The sequence below is a fragment of the Protopterus annectens genome, chromosome 2.part2 (genome assembly GCF_019279795.1).
Source record: "Protopterus annectens isolate FY-2018-M chromosome 2.part2, PAN1.0, whole genome shotgun sequence".
In the NCBI taxonomy this organism is placed as follows: domain Eukaryota; kingdom Metazoa; phylum Chordata; order Ceratodontiformes; family Protopteridae; genus Protopterus; species Protopterus annectens.
Window position 1 is genome coordinate 84,058,519 of NC_056730.1, and position 17,621 is coordinate 84,076,139.

Below are 17,621 nucleotides of genomic sequence, written 5' to 3' on the forward strand. Positions count from 1 at the left end.
TTAAATCAGTGAACTGTCAAGCTGCACTCACTGCACCCATTACCCTCAATAAATTCAAGAAAACCTAATGGAATTATGTCGGAGAACTGGATCATTTAAACTGAATTCAGTAGCTACAGTTTGTACTTACTTCAGTCTTTGCCAATATAACTTTGACTCAACCTCATAACTGAATGAATTAAATGTGCAGTTACTGTTTCTGCCCTTTTCTTTTGGAAGAACTTATGAGTGCTATATTTTTGTGGAGATGAAAGGATACAGCAAAAAAAATCACCTTGTACTACATTGGCTAAAGTCCTAAATTTGTGGTAAACTGTCCACAAGGAAAAAAAGTTATGGAGGTCCAAGGCTTGAACCTTGGTCTTTTCTATAAATAAAAGCATCAGCAGAAAAAAACTGATGGCATGCAAGTACAACATATCTTAAAGAGAAACATATCTAGCATACAAAAAACAAGAATATAATGAAGTAGAATGAGGAACAAACTTAATCTGAGGAAGAGCAATTCTTGTCATATCATTATAAGGGTGGCTCCTTCTAACAACAGAATTGTTATAAACTACATAATGCTTGTTTAAGGCATGTTTGTTTAAGACAAGTACTAGTTCAGTCAGAAGAGGTACAGTCATAGTGCAGCGTTATATGAAGGAGGAATGTGAGGTGTACTCATGGTCAGTAAAAGCTGTCAGGAATGTAAAGGTGATTAGCACAAGAAAAGCTTGCGGCTTTGTGTTTTCATGTAAAAATGTATTTATTTATTTTATTTAATTTGTTTATTGGGGTAGTACACTAATCATAATAGGCCATTTGCAGGTACAGCCTGGGGAAAATAAGTCAAAAAGACCGAAACATATTAGTTTATACTGGTAGTGCGTCTCTACAAGCTGGACAGTATTTCAAGGTTGATCCTAACCACTGCTCTCTCATTCATACCAGCTTTATGCACTGATCCAAAAAATAGTCAGGTAGTATATTAAATGGTTTGAGTCCAACATGAGCAATGAGACATTTCATTTCAATAAAATAAATAAACTTTATACTAGGAAAGAGGCATTCCACAAGACATTAGAGAATAGAAGAGAAATAAAAAAAAAATAAATAAATATTCCTAAATCATTTAGAGGGAGTGCTTGTATAAATATAAAATGTTACTAACTATGAATTAATTTGAACAATACTATTACAGTATTGCTCTATCACATAAGAGAGAAGGGTTTAAATATTTATCTGATGGAACAGGTCACTTAATAACCCTACTATACATAAGTAAAAATGTTGTGTTTTGCTAAAATGACAGTATGAGCCTAAGATTCAAAGATATTTCCCTCACCTCCAATAACTTGCTGAACTGGACTGAAAAATTAGCATGATGAAAAGACTTTCTATTTGAGAGAAAAGATAAAGCCACGGTGACACAAACCACGTTAGTAGCTCATTACCATGTCTCTAAATCAAACACTGCTTTGTCAGACTTGACCATGCTAGTGAGTTCCCAACCAGAATACTCATCACTATATCATAGGAACCCCCAATATGCACATACATAGACACATACACACACACACATACACACACACACACACACACACACACACACACACACACACACACACACGCGCGCACACACGCACACATGCACATGCACGCACACGCACACACGTGCGCACACACGCGCGCACACACACACAGGCACGCACATCTCAGTGATATTGATCTCCAGTCAAGGTATAGTCAAGGTAGGAGCAATGACTATTCCTAAGGTGAATTTGTGAAAGCCAGCTTTTTGATGATGTTCAGTCCACTGCTGCCACCATTTTTATTGGAGAGCATATGGGTAATTTACATAAGCTGCTCCACTTAATTGCCATATTTGCATGTGGCTTCCTCATCAGGACTGCACTCCATACTGTTGCCGCTGACAGTGTAAAACAGAAGCAAGACGGGAATCTCTGAATCAGTCAGGCTTACAATAATGTGGAAACCTTCAGAGTTAAATATTTCACTTCACAGTAATCCATTCTGAATCACCCCTGCAACACCATACTCATGTACGATGACCCTGTCCCTAACCCACCCTTACACATTAAGGTACTAAACAGCATTGCCCTACAAAACACCCAAACACACACACACACACACACACACACACACACACACACACACACACACACACACACACTTCAAACATAGCAATACCCAAGCATGTCAACATAACTGTCCCCTTTCCTAATCATTACTTTAACTGTAGCTTGCAAACATTCGTGCATGCATGCATGTGCACACACACACACACACACACACACACGCACTCATGCACATACACACATGTACATGCATGGACACATGCACATACACACATACATGCAAATATTCACTCAACCACAGAGCCAAAACTTTTGTTATAAATGAATGCTTAGTCACTACCACCTGCGCCTACTTATCTAACAATTGATAATGAACACTTTCACAGTTCAAACACTCATCAAATCATGCATTTGACAAATTTTGACACTGGAAAATCCTTTGACCAAAAGAAATTTCAACTGTTTGAATGGAACATATATATGGTTTGAAACTTCAAAAACATAATAAAAAAATAAAAACAAAAAAATGTTTTTTTTACATCTTTGCAGAGGTGTACCACTCCTCTTGCTGTTAAATATACCAACTCCTAGATCGCAATACAGTGAGGAAAATGTTAAATGTCTCGTTCTGCACTGTACAGCAATCTCCATTCAACTTCGATCTTATGGTCTTAGCCTTTTGAAGTTTGAAGTTCTGAAACTTTGAGCTTCAAAATAGAATCTATATATATATATTGCATAGAAATGAAAACAAAGTTCTAACAGTGGTTAATAGTGAGACTTACACCTGGCCTTAGTGTAGATAACTCAAACAGCATAAAGTAGCAAGTCCACAATGTCTAATGTTCGCATCTATGTTAGGTAGAGGCTGACTGTGATTTGAGTTAAGGAGATAAGGTGCAGGTACAGTTCCAGTTGGAAGATAGAAAGTCTTTTAGGGAGGTTTTTTAAAAGCGCCAGGATTTTTTGTAGTTCTAATAGTCAAAAGCAGGGCATTCTAGGCCTTGGCTACAAAGCAGGAGTATAGAAGCTGTCCAGTAGACAGGAGTGGTTTGTGAACCAGCAAAAGGTGCTGATTGTTGGATTTGAGAGACCTATTTGATTGGTAGGAACCGAAAATATGACTAAGGGCAGGACACTGATGGTTTAAAGATTATTTTGTGGACTGTAGTCAGTTGTAGGTAGAAGAGGTAGTGAGGCAGTTCAAGCCAAGTGAGATAGTGAAGAGCAGTACAGTGGTAGGTAAAATGTTTGGTATTAGAGGCAAATTTAGCAACTTTGTTGTAACACGTTCCTAGTTTAGCTTTTAAGGAGGATGACAGATTAGTAAGTAGAGGTGCACCGCAGAGTAGAAAAGGTAGTAGGTACTGAATAATCTAAGAGTTTTTGTGCCTATAGAGGATTCCAAGCTTTTGGTGAGTCTTGCTGATCCTGCGGTGTATGTGTATGTCAAACGTCAAGTGTTCATCTATAAACACTCATAGCAGATTTGTCTGAGTAATGATTTCAATGGCTGCATTACTTTGTGAGAGTATAGTGAACTGGGCTTTGTCAAGGGCGATAGACTTCTTAGGTGTGAAGAGAATGAGTTTGTTTTTTAGGAAGGTTGAGGGAAAAGTGATTGTTATACATTCATGTCTCAGTAACAGTGAAGGCTGACTGGATTACTTGTTGTTTGGTTATGAAATTATTGGCACATATAATTTAGAGTCATCATCATATTGAATAAGTGAGCTTTGACCTAGACAAGAGCGGAAATTATTAATAAAAATGCTGAATAACAAGTGTCCTAGTATAGAACCTTGGGAATTTCAGTAGGGCATTGAGATATGGTGAGAAGGAATCTTGCCATTTGACAACCTGTTGTCTGTCAGTTACATAACTACAGAATCAGTTAAGAGAGGAGAGAGAAATGACAATTTTAGAGAGTTGGTTTAGAAGCAGGGAGTGAAAAAGACAGTATCAAAATCTTTTGAAAGGTCAAGGAATAGAGAGGAGACAATTTTGCCTGAGTCACGGGCTCAGTTGATTGTGTCCATAAAGCATATAAGGGCAGCTGTGGTGCTGTGACCAGGTCTAAAACCATGCTGTGTTGGAGATAGAATTTGACTGTGAAGTAGAAAGTGTGAGTTTGGGTGTGAATGCACTTTTCTAAGATCTTAGAGAATGGTAATAGATTGGAAGTTTGAAATGTCAAAATTATTGCCTCCTTTATAAACAGGAATAATATAGGCTTTTTTCTAGATTTTAGAGACATGACATTCTTGGACAGATCTGTTTAGAAGAATAGCTGTCGGGTAGGCAATAGATTCAGCTGCTAACTTTAAGAATTGTGCAGATAGGTTATTGGGAGCATTAGTGCATAGTTTGACCTTAAACTGTAGTCTTTTTACTGTGGTGGTTGGGATGGGAGTAAACATGAATGTAGGTGTAAAGTTGGTAGAGTGGGAGGGTAGAGTGGAAATAGTGTGATTGGGTACTTTAGAAGAAGTAGCAGGGTTCGTAGGGTTCTGAGTTTAGGGAAAGGATGCAGCGATGTGTGCTATAGCATTAATGAAGTGAGAATTAAAGAAGTTTGCTATTTCTAGTGGAGTTTTATTTGGATGAGGGCATGGGTTACTCTTTGCACCTGGGTTTAGTAATGATGTAACATAATTCCAGAATTCTTTTTGGTTTGACTTGTATTCATTCTGAAATAATATTGATTTTCTTATCTTTTCTGACTAGGCATTTGCCTGGTTTCGAAGTTGTTTGAATTTCTGCATGTCTGCAGGGGTTTTGTTAGCTAACCATTGTTTCCAGCTCTTGTCTCTGGATTTCAGTGAGACTATTTAGTATATTAAGAACTGTTGAATTGAAGAGCTCAACTGCATCATCTAGATGGAGGGTTTTTAGCCTGATCCAATTACTCTGTTTTAGGGTATCAATGAATTTCACAGGGTTGACTTTACGTATGTTCCTTATTAGTTTGTAATGATAATGCTTTTTATATGAGGGGACAGTCTGGTGAGGAAAGGCAGGGAGGTGGTCACTAAGGGAGTTTGGGAGAGTACCGGCTGAGGAGATTTTATTAGGTTCACTGACTAGAATCCAGTCTAAGATGGAGACACAGCTATTATTCTTATTGGGACTGGTTGCAGATGTGATGAGCTGAGTGAAGCTGAATAGGCTGATATTTAAAGAGGGAGTGTTAGGGTAAAGATCTAGCCAGTTTATATTTACATCACTAAGGATAATGGTTTTATTACTGACATTATTGGAAACCCATGTGAGAATTTCTTCCAATAAGTAAATGCTGTTACCTGGGGGTATACACAGGACTATAATACATATTTTTTTACAATTGTTCATGTTGAAAAAGGAAATAAGAATTTCAGCAGTGGCAAATTGTGGTAAGGGCTTAGTATATGGTGCTACATTATAGGAAAATGGTAAATAGTAGTGCAATACCTACACCCTTTTTTGTGGGGTCAGATCTTAAGCTAGCAAACCAAGGTGGAAGAAACTCAAAGTCTTTAATATATGGTTTTAGCCAAGTTTCAGTAGCTGCAATGATGTCCAGTTGAGGATCAATGATCCATGTGTGAAAGTGTGGGATTTTATTACAGAGGCTTTGTAAATGTAGTGTGACCATATGTAAGGATTTGTTGGAGTTGCTAATGCCAGGTTGAGTAGGGTTAAAGATTGGGGGGCAGGATTGGGTTGGATGTCTCCACATAAAAGGAAGGTGGTTAGTCTGAAGTAGTAATTCTGAAAGTGGTTGTTCTTAAATGGCTTTGTGAAGTAGGTTAGAAGTTTTGTGGTATAAATATGTGGTCTAAGGATGTATCTATAGTCTAGTGGAAGTATTTTTATTTTGTGCAATAGTGACGGTTTTATTTGATAGAGGCTAGGAGATATGTCTGAGTCACTTGCAGACTTGTTAGCTAGGTTAGTTAATGGAGATGTGATTTTTGATGGTTTGGAGGGTAGTGAAGTTGGACTGAGAGTTGTTAGGTGTTGTAAGGAGAGAATGAGTAGTGGCAAAGGAGATGTAAGTATACCACATGAAAACATGGTGGAAGGGAAGCAACAGTAGAGGTAGGAAGGTAGTGTGATAGATGGAATAGGTGAGGCTGGAGAGAGGAAAGGTATATCTACACGCTAATAGGTATAATAGTAAGGTAATAGGATGGTATAACTATAAGCTAATAGGTATACTAGCAAGCTGGCAGAAGGGAATAGGGAAGAGACTTGAAATAGGATGAAGTTAATATGAAGCTTAAGGTAAGTTTGAAGAATAGTTATATAGTGAGAAGTTGTTTGAGTTGATTTGAGGTAATTTATTCTGTAACATTTGTAGAGTGGAAATAGTGAGGGTTGTTCAGAAAGGAGGGAAAGGGAGGGGGAAGGGGAGGTTGGTAGAGCTAGCTAGAAGAATAGCATAGATGAGTGGCAGAGGAAGATGAATATTATTAATTAAGGTTATTTGGTAGAAAGGGAATATTCAGAGTAAGTTTAGGTGTGCTGGGGTGGGTGGGTGGGATTTAGGGGTAGGGTAGGGGAGAGCCCAAGCAGAACAAGGGTGAATGGAGCAGGATGGATCTGGTCACCGACATTTTCACAAACAAAAAAAAAACAAAAAAACACAATCACTAAGCCTTATAAGATTTCATGGCCATGTTTCAAAATGTTTCTGTTTCAAAGATTATTCATTTTAGGTGATAACCTTTCTTTTGGGGGAGTAGTAGTAGAATAAGAAGGAGGGAGAGATCTCTCTTCCATTTAAAACATATCCTTTTAGAATAAAAGAGGTAAAGTTATAATCAGTTTACTATTTCTTAAAGAGAGAAAAAAATGAAAAAAACTGTTAGTGGCTAGTTTAAAGAAACAAATTAAAGGGAACAGCTGAGCAGTAATATAAGGAATGTAGGACACTCGGATTTGGTCTGATGATACAAGACATAAATATATATATATATATATATATATAAATATACAGTTAGCTAGACATTGTTATATATTTACACATTTGACACATAACATATTTGTCAGGTATCTAGTGTAATCGGGGAATTCTAGAATTCTTGACTTGAGATTTTCTGCTGACACTGAGGTATGCATGAAGGATAATGCAAGGTATATGCATACTGAAGCATGACTAGAACTTCCTGGTTCAGAAACAGATAGTATGAGTGAGAAAGGAGCATATCTCTAAACCTCCAAGCATTAAAAATCAAAGCACTAGCCTTTAAATATCCTTGCCGAGAGGGAGAAAGATGATTATTTTCTTATATTTCACAGTAGAAGGTCTTTGTATACTAGATCCTATAAAGTTAGTGTTATTAAATCTTTGTCTTAGCTTATTTATGAATTTAATAAGTATGTGCTCATAAACTGAAATGACATTTATAGGTTAATAGGTTGGTTCATAGGTTGGTACTAGGCTATCAGTCCTAGGGCCTATACAAGCCTAGCCATAACAATTCCTTTGTTATTTCTTCCCACAATATTTATTTCCTTGATCCCCTGTCTAGCAGGGTGACTGACATGATCCCCAGGGTGAATTTCCTATCTCCCATCCAATCGTCAAAGTTCCTTTTGAAGAGGGCCAAAGAGGCACTCAACTTGACATAAATGGGCAGTCTATTCCAAAGTTTGGGGAGTCTTTAGGTCAGGAATCTATCCTTCCAGCATGTTTTGTTCATTGTGATGACTAGGTTTAGATCCCTGGAGTGTGTGGCTCTGAGGGATTGGATTTCTTTAAGTGTAGCATGTCCAACAGCACTGGGTTTGACATGACCTTGTATGTTAAGCAGAGATCGCCTCAGAGTAGTCGATATGTGACAGAGTATAGCTGGAGTTTTTTTAGACGGTCAGTATAGGGCATCTGCTTTAGGCCTGTGATTCTTTTAGTGAGGTATTTTTGTGGCCTTTCCAGTTGTTGCAGATGTCTTGTGTGGTACATAGCAAACAGGGTGCTGCACTCTATAGTGAGTCTAATGAGGGCTGCATACAGTGGGAAAATTACCTCCTTTTCTCTGGATGAAAAGCCCTTAGTGATGAGGTGTGCCACATAGAAGGATTTCCTGACTGTTGTGGCTGTGTGGTTATTGAAGTTGAGACCACTGTCCACCTGTGTCCCTAAGTCTCTTATCACACTTCCAGTATTTAGTGTACTGCCACTTATGTGGTAATTCATGGTTACATGTTTTTTCTCAAAGGGGATAACTATACATTTCTTGGCATTGAGCTTGAGCCCATGGCTCTGGCACCAAGCACCTGCTTCTGTAAGGCCCTTTTGTAGAATATCCACATCATCTGGAGATTCAATAATGGCTCCCAGTTTGCAGTTATCTGCGAACTTTGTTAGCCAGAGTCCCTTAGTGCTGGCCTGTACTTCAGAGAAGTAGATGCCAAACAAGAGCAGTCCCAGGACTGAACCCTGAGGTACTCTGCTTGTCACTTGTCTAGAGCTGGATTTTGAGTCGGCTACTTTTACAGTGTGGGTTCTGTCAGTAAGCCAGTTGGCAACCCATCGAGTGACATAGGAATTAATGCCCAGCTTAGTAAGTTTATCTATAATTTCAGAGTCGGAGATGGTGTCAAAGGCCTTGAAGAGGTCCAGATAGGCTGTGTGGACCACCTTACCCTTGTCCACAGCTCTGAAGACTGATTCAAAGAAGTCAATTAGGTTGAGGAGACAAGATCAGCCCTTTACGAATCCAAACTGGGTGGGGTCCAGTGTCTGAAGGTTGCCAATGTCTTTGTTTATTAGTTCCATGATAATGCATTCCATGGCTTTGCAGAACAGGCTCGTCAGACTAATGGGATGATAGTTCCCGGGATCCAAGGAGGTCCCCCCCTTGTGGAGTGGGATAACTGTAGCTGTGCGCCACTCATTAGGCATGAAGCCTGAGGTGAGGCTATGATTAAACATGACACTTAGGTGAGGTGCCAGTTCATTTTGTAGTTCATGTAGTACACAGCCCGGGATGTCGTCTGGTCCCATGGATGCTGTATTCATAGCTTTGGAGAATGTGTTTTTTACCTGTGTGGCCATAATTACCAGAATTTGGCAATCATTTGGTATTGAGATGGGCCCCTTAGGGGGTGAGAGGATGGCAAAGTTGGCAGTGAATCGATCTACCAGGATATTGACAATCTCCTTGGGATCAATATATTTAATGCTATTCTGTTGTAGCTCAGAGCAGATCTGAGCATTGCCATTTTGATTCTTGACATAACTATAGAATTCCTTGCGGTTGTCCTTGGAACCTTTGGTAATTTTATTTTCGTAACTAGCTTTGGAGGATTTTATGAGGGATCTCAGCTTCTTACTGAGGCTGGTAAGGGAGTTTTTTGCATCCTAAGATTTTCCTCTTTTCTGTAACAGTTTCTTCTTTCTGTTGTATAGTTTGTTTATGGCAGGGGACCACCAGACTGGGTTCCTTTTTTTGGAGGAGACCTTCTTGGTTCTATTTGGAATGGCATGATTCATGCACGAGTGGATATGCTCATACAGTGCAGGATTCAGCAGTCGAACTTTCAGTTCATGTCTGCATGGGTGTCATGAAGTTTGTCACTTCTGACTTGAGTGGCATGAAGTTGGCTTTGGAGAAGTTTTTTTATCTAGGTTTTCCTACTGGGGTGTGGGGGTAGGATGTGGACATCAAGGGTGATTAGCTTATGGTCAGACCTGACCAATGAGGTGGTGACCACTGGTGTGGAGCATTGATCTTCCATGTTGGTAATGACCAAGTCTAGGATATTTGAGTCCCTGGTGGGGACTATGGATTAGTTGGTCCAGGGCATTGTAATTTATGAATTCCAAGAACCATTGGACAAAGGTGTTGGTACCTGAGTAGTTTTCCCAATTAATGGCCAGGTAGTTGAAATCACTCAGTACTAGGGTGTTTGGTTATATCTTAATATTATCTAGTATGTTTAGAAAGGTGTAGTGAGAATCTTGGGGCATGGTGGGGGATCTGTATCAAGCTACAATTTGGATTGCAGTCTTACCTAATGTTAGTTGCAAAAGTAGAATTTCAGATGCATTGTGTTGGGCAACTAGCCTGGAGGTGTGAATATCCTTGGTGAATATGGACATTCCTCCATCTTTAGTGCTTCAGTCCTGGTTTGGTGGCCGAAAAGTGTGGTAAGAGTTGTAGCCTGGTATTACAGGGGTGCCCTCTGAAGCCTTGTGCCAGGTCTCAGTTACTGCACATATATCAATGTTCTCCATTTTTAAAAGTGCCTCGAGAGAGTGCATTTTGAGGTTTAGACTTCTAGTACTGAGTAGCATCTGATGGGAGGGTGGCCTAATGGTTAAGTTGTTTGCCTTACAAACACGAGGTGCAGGGTTTGAGCCTCACAAGGGATAATTGGCTAGGCTTAAAATGGCTCACAATGGCAGTTAGCTTAGTATGAACCTATGACCCTATTACCTTCAGATTTTGCATGTTTATATCTGTTACGATGTTATGAGGAACAGCATAAATCTATGAAGAGAAAGGTTAAATCTAAGGGCCAAAATCATAACATATGCCTAGAATCCTAGCACTTGAGATATATGGAGTGGTGCAATCATTAAACCAAGCAGTGTATAGATAACTGTGCAGGTAAAGTGGTTAAAGTTAAAGGATCTTAAATTATTGAGCAGTCTGTGGTATTAATGCTCACTTCTGGTGGCTTTGCACAAAAAGACAGTACATTTCTATAGTCTGTTGACCAAAAGCTGTTCGAAACAATGACAGTGTGAAGGACATTGTCCAATAAGTGTAAGCTTATCTGTATATTTGTCAATAAAAGGCATGGTGTCTGGTCCACTGATGTTGTAAGGTCTCCTCCATTCTGAACAGACAGACTTTTGTAGTGTAGTTTAAGTAAACTTTTATTAAAGATGAATTAAATCCTTTAAATTTACAATTAAGACCTATAAGAATTAATAACATATACATTGAATTACTAAAACAAGTCAGAATTTGCAAATGTCAGATATTGATATGCACTGGAAGGAGCACTTAATTAACAATATGTTTTCATTAAATGGACTGTATAAGGCTGACCACATATAACATTAAAACAGTAGTCTTTCTGTGCATTCATAAAGGTGTGCTTACTTTGACTTAGTGTTGACAACAGTACCACAATGACTTGCCTACAACTCAACATTATATCACAGGCAGATGTATAAAGAATGTTCTTACTAACATCTGTGTGAAGGGGGCTAAAATGTACTAATTGCGAGACTGCACCAGTACAGAAGATGGGGAATACATCTATTCCCTTCTCTCATAATTAGTGTGTTAGTGCAGGGAGACATAGTTCGCCTGCAGAAAGCACTTTGTATAGCAGGTTTTGTTAAATTTTTATCACTTCTACTTAAAACAATACCAAAATCCAGCGGTAATCTGCTGTTGCATAAGCAGTATAAAAGTCTTCCATACAAGTGAGGTCACCTCTTAATATGTGTGATAGTAAACTGAAATGCCAAAACATTGTGAAACAATGAAACCACAAAGTAACAATACTTCAGTCATTCTGTACCTAAAAAATCTCAAAATAGCGTGAATACACAATGCAAAATATCTTAATTAATATCATGATAATAAAGTTATTTTAAAATTTCTGCATATAATTTATCACACTGCAGGTCACCTAGGTTCCCTAAACAGTCTAACTGATACTACAGATAGACAGAAAAGTGCTAAATTATCCCAATAAAGGTTAAATATTACCTGACACTTGTAAAACTTGTTATTTAATATTTTATCTATAATCGAACCATCAATATGCTTAGTACTGACAAACTGTCTTAACTGCATTTTCCTGCTTTCAGTTCTGCTACCAATAAATTGTTAACTGGCATAATAAGAATCAGTGTATCTGATAAGTGTCAGCATAGTGATGCTAAATCAAACATATTTATTTATTTGATTGATTGTATTTAGGTGAAAAAGTTTCCCATTTTATGTATGTGTGTGTGTGTGTGTGTGTGTGTGTGTGTGTGTGTGTGTGTGTGTGTGTGTGTTTGTGTGTGTACACATCTCTATATTTATATTTATATCTATATCTATTATATATATCTATATCTATCTACATCTATATTTATATATATACACACATATATATATATATATATATATATATATATATATATATACACACACACACACACACACACACACACACACACACACACACACACACACACACACACACACACAAGTTTATACTTTAAAGGGGTGGGGTGCTGCAGTCCTGTGTATGTCCTCCTTTGCAGGAAATGCCTAGTAGCTATGAACCTGTTTTTCTCACTTAGTAACTATGAATCTGTTTTTCAGCTTGTCACCCATTCCCTATTCCAATATATCAGCTTACCATTTTTAATGCAACATGGGCAATTTATTCTTCAAGGGCAGCAGGCACTGAATTTGTAGATGAAACACTGAAGTATAAAGTTGTTTTCTAGCAACAACCTCTTCATTAGTTTCAGATCTCTTTTATGTGGAAAGTGCTGAGATTGTGTCCCTATGGTTAATTTTCATTTATATAAATGTAATATGACCTATATCCTACATGATAATTTAATAAAGATGTTTCTTGTTTAAAAATATTTACAATTTCTTAAAGACAGTCCATCTACTGTCTATATATAGCAAACATGTTTACAAAATGTTTCCTATCATATTATTAATGTGACAACCTATATGTTTTTGACAGTATGGCAATTTACAAAGTCAGGTTCTGTGTGATGTCACCAGGTCAGTTTATGTCTTTTCATGTATTACAGGAGTGTATTAAATATAACAGAATATAAACCAGAGGAACATATACCACCTGAATGACTGCAGCAGTTCCAACACACCAGACCAGCATAGGTAGTTTAGTGAATATCCCTTCCAATATTTCACTTGTGCAGTATACTTAAGTAGCACATATCAGCATATCATAGGAGTATGCAGTAGCTAGCTGTGCGCATCACCTGGGTTTGGCAAAATTATTGATGGTATAGTTGCTGTAGCATAATTACATGCATCATGCATATTTTTAAAGCATGCTGTATTTCAGTCAATGCCTCTGTTTGGCCCCTGCCTGTTTGTCACTATCTTTTCCATTTAATTTATTTTGTACTGTTTTTTATGTTATTTGTCTCCTTTTTATTTGCATTTGTGTACAGCAGTTGCCACAGCAGTACCAGTGGCTACACCCTGTACCTCCAGCCCCCACAATATGTGCCATTAATTAAACTTAGACAAATGTCAGCCAGGGCCATCTCCCTTTTCCTTTCCATGATGAGGCTGAGATGCTCTTGTCCTCTCCTGCAGTCTGGCTTCACCATTTGGCAGTGCTGTTATTCCCACCAGTTACACTTCCAGGGTTAAGAGGTTTGCCACCCAGAAGCAGGTGCAGACGTGGTGTGGGAGCTTGTGGACCAGTTTCTTAAAATCAATATCAGAGTCACCTTCCTGCCCACCACTGGTACCACCATCTGAGCCAGGACCCAGTGATAAAATGATTTGGTACTTTGTTGTGATGCTGTTTTTGTACTTTGCTGTTGCACCCTTGTATTAGCTGTTTGCTGTGTCATGGTTGTATACCATGCACAATGCCAAAAATGTGAGAGTTTCTAGATTGGGAAGACTAGTCAGAAAATGAAGGAAAGAAGAGCAGAGCATGAGAACTTTTTAAGGCAATAAAAAGGGAAGATGAGAGTAATGCATCTGACAAAACACAGTGAGAAGTGTTCAAATTTTAAAATACTTCATTTTTTGGTTTTTGAAAGGGTATCTATTGATTCGGGGGGGGGGGGGTAGAACCAGAAGCTTTATTGCAGAGGTATTAATTGATATGGCAAATGAGGTTCAATGCTTTTAGCAGGCTTGATTTAAATGTAGGAATTAACCTGATATGTTTTTTAATTAAAACCATTACATTACTGAGAGTGGAAGAGCACTGGCTAGATTGAGTTTAGGACAGGTAATGATATCTGCATCTTTATTCTAGTTGTGTTATTTAGTCTGAAGAAGTCCATGGTATGCTTTATTGAGAACAAAATCACTTACTTTTACTATTAAAAATTCAATTAATTTACCAGTTACTTGTCTATTCTTATTTTTCTGGTGAGTACTGCTATTGTATCTGAAAATATTGAAATAAGTTGTTATAATCTTGATAATGCTTCCTTAAATTATACTTTGTGTACAAGTGAATAGTGCATGAAATATCTTGCAGAATTCAGACTGGAAAGTAAAGACTTTTGTATCCTTGTAGTATATTATGTTACGTCTATTCATTGATAATCATCAGAGGCGACTGCATCTGAATGCCATTGTAATTTGCTTATAGGGACTGAGTAAATGGCATTTGAAGCGTTCATTTTGCAACATAAAATATTATTATATGCCTAGCTTAAGGTGTGCTATTCCTTTGTCTTATCCTTCTTCCTTATTCTGTGTCGTTTGCTATATCATAGAGAGGGCTCTATATTATAACATCAAAGTCTAAAAACTTCGAATGTTATAATATCGAACCCATTCAATCGAAACACCAGAAAACCGAACATTCAGAATAGCGAATTTTTTCCCAGGGAAAAAATTTGCTGTTCTGACAAACATACACACAACTCACACACACCAAAATAAATAATCCACACACATACACTTCACGAAACCCTACACTAAACCAGACATACACCACTAGCAACCCACTTACCTTAACCCAACCCTAACCCTAAGGTCCCCAACTATCACACACTCACTTTACCCGCTCCCTAACCCTAACTCACCTATCCCACCCTAACCCTCACGTCCACGCAATCGCACATTTACCTGACCTGCGAGGCTGCACCCTAACCCAAGCCCTAGAGTTGGGAGGGTGGCCTAATGGTTAAGGTGTTTGCCTTACAAACACAAGGTGCAGGGTTTGAGTCTCACAAGGGATAATTGGCTAAGCTTAAAATGGCTCGCAAGGGCAGTTAGCTTAGTACTAATCTATGAACCTATGAACTCACCTAACCCACACACTCACCTTCATTTCTCACACTTACCTTAACCCAGTCCGTAACCTTCACTCCACAGTTGAAATAGTGAAGCTGCAAAAACAGCCCACTGAATACTTTCCCTAGGAAAGTATTTGGTGTTCTGCAGCTTTGCTATTTCAAGTGTTCGCTCTAAGGGGTTCGATATTATAACATTCAAAGTTTTTAGACTTCGATGTTATAATATAGACCCCATAGAGAGTTGCATGAGTGCTGTAAAATATATACTATACCATTCATTAGCTTTTTTTAATAGTGCCCTTTTTATTGTAATTTCTTTTCAACCTCTTTTTCCTGCATATTTTGCTCACATATTCTGGTCAGCACATGTTTTGTCTCCTGCTGGATCAACATGTCTGTTCTTCTTTTTCATCCTAATATTTGTGGTTTTCATAAAGGGCGATAACCTTTAATCTTGTACAAATTAAGTGCTTTCATTACAATTACTTGTATACTTGCCATGAATTTTCATTGATGCACAACATTAACAAATATACAGTGTAATAGCTATGTCTTCATACTCCTTTGCTAACTACCTGTGAATATAGTCATGTGCAGTCGGTATATCAAGCAAATCATAAATAATAAAGGAAAATGTGTTTGTGCAAATAAACCTATTTGTCTACTATGATTTGTTTCAGTCTGGTACATGACATTTTACCTATTCTAATGTTTTGCCTTCCAGTCAGTTTCTTTTCAGCAGTGGAGTGATGCATTTTAAAATAAAGTGTGTACATTATGGTTTGATCTTCCTGGAAAATATATACAAATTGTAGCGATTTTAAATGTTACATGACCTACAATGTTCTTTTCTTGGAAACAGCATAATGGTACATGGCTGAATTAATTCCCTTTCTATTACAGCTGTTACTGAATTCTGCACAGTGTCTACAATCAAGCATAACTTTAGAACATAGCAAATCAACCATAGATGGAAATAAATAATGCATGCTTTTTAAAGCAAGCAGACCAGTCAATTTCTGCATAAAAGAATTCAGTGAAGGCAACAGCAAAAGTGTAAACAATTTCTGCTTAAAATGAGAGAAGCAGTGAATCTGTCTGAGTGGGGCATCCTTACCAGTTAATGGATATGTGCTGCAACAATAAATAGTGAGCATAGAGGAAAAGAACAAGGCAACTGCAGTTTTATTGGTTAGAGAACAGAAAAGTTGGAGAAGTAACAGATGTGCTGCAAACTGATGTTTTTGTCTGTGCTGCCAGATATTGCACTGAATTCTCTGCATCTCTGGAAAAAAGATGTTATCTAAACTGGAGCTAACCGAGGCTTAATGCACCCATTTATTTATTACCCATTATTATTATTTATTATTATTATTATTATTATTTATTTATTTTTACCCATTTATTTGCACCCATTCCTCACGATTCTATGTAACACTAGCTGGGAAAGGTATATATCATCATTACAATATTTGATCACATTCTTAGTAGCTTCATATCACACCTGCAGCGGTATGCCTAGCAATGGCATTGCACAGTAAGCAGACAGTCTGCTACATTTCCATCCATGCTTTAAGAAACATAGGAGGGGCACCGTTACGTAAATGCACCAAAATCAGTCATTTAGTTAAGGTACACACAAGACACATGATATCTACACAGTAAGTGGGGTGTACTCTGTCATCATATGGAAAACAGTCTACATAAAACAGGAGCAAAACCGACTGTATGTTATTCACAGAAATGTCAAAAACTGAATGTAGTTCCTATCTCAGTATGATACTATATCAATTGAGAACACCTCACTAGGGAAAACTATTTGCTGAGAAATCTGATGAATATACATAAATACTGTTTGCATTGCAATGTTATAACATCATGATATGATTTAGAAGACAACTGTAACATTATATCAGATAAAAAAATATTTATTTTATTTTATTTATACAGGAATCATAATGCATGATGAACTTATTTCAGTAAATTAAGGTATCATATGTTGCATATTACCTTATACAACAATTAAAAGGAAGTAAGTATAAAAAAAAGGAAATTAATAAAATGGAACAAAATATGACATGTCTGCTTATGTACATATCATGTTTCAGGAATGGCTTTGAATTGATAATGGGTGGCTAAACAAAGACAGATGCTTATTGGTTGACCTGTTTGTACAAGGTGTTATTTGCTGCTGCTTGTCTTCCACCTAGCAGAGGCTGGCTGGTCAAGCAACATTTGAACACCAAGAAGAAAATCACCACTATGTGCTAATGAAGGCATGCATATCCCATTAATAAACGCTGTATTCAAAAGCTTAGATCGATGGAAAGAAAAACAATGTAATTAGGTAGTTAATTTGCCTTAGATACTAACTAAAAAAATCATACTGATTTGAATGTGATATAAAGAAAAAAGGTGAATCATAATTAAATCTCTATAACAATGCTAGTAACAACACCATGACAGTTGCTGATTTATAATCAAGTCAGCAGTGGATAAAGAAAACAATACGCAAAAAATCAACAATATAAAATCACATTGACATACTCTGCACT

General features: G+C 37.6%; 1 protein-coding gene across 10 annotated transcripts in view; it reads right to left on the reverse strand.

The window, feature by feature from the left end:
- The window catches only part of LOC122795548 (muscular LMNA interacting protein), a 2,709,240-nt gene that overhangs the window by 2,060,399 nt on the left and 631,220 nt on the right, over positions 1 to 17,621 (reverse strand). The gene's annotated exons all lie outside the window — the stretch shown is intronic.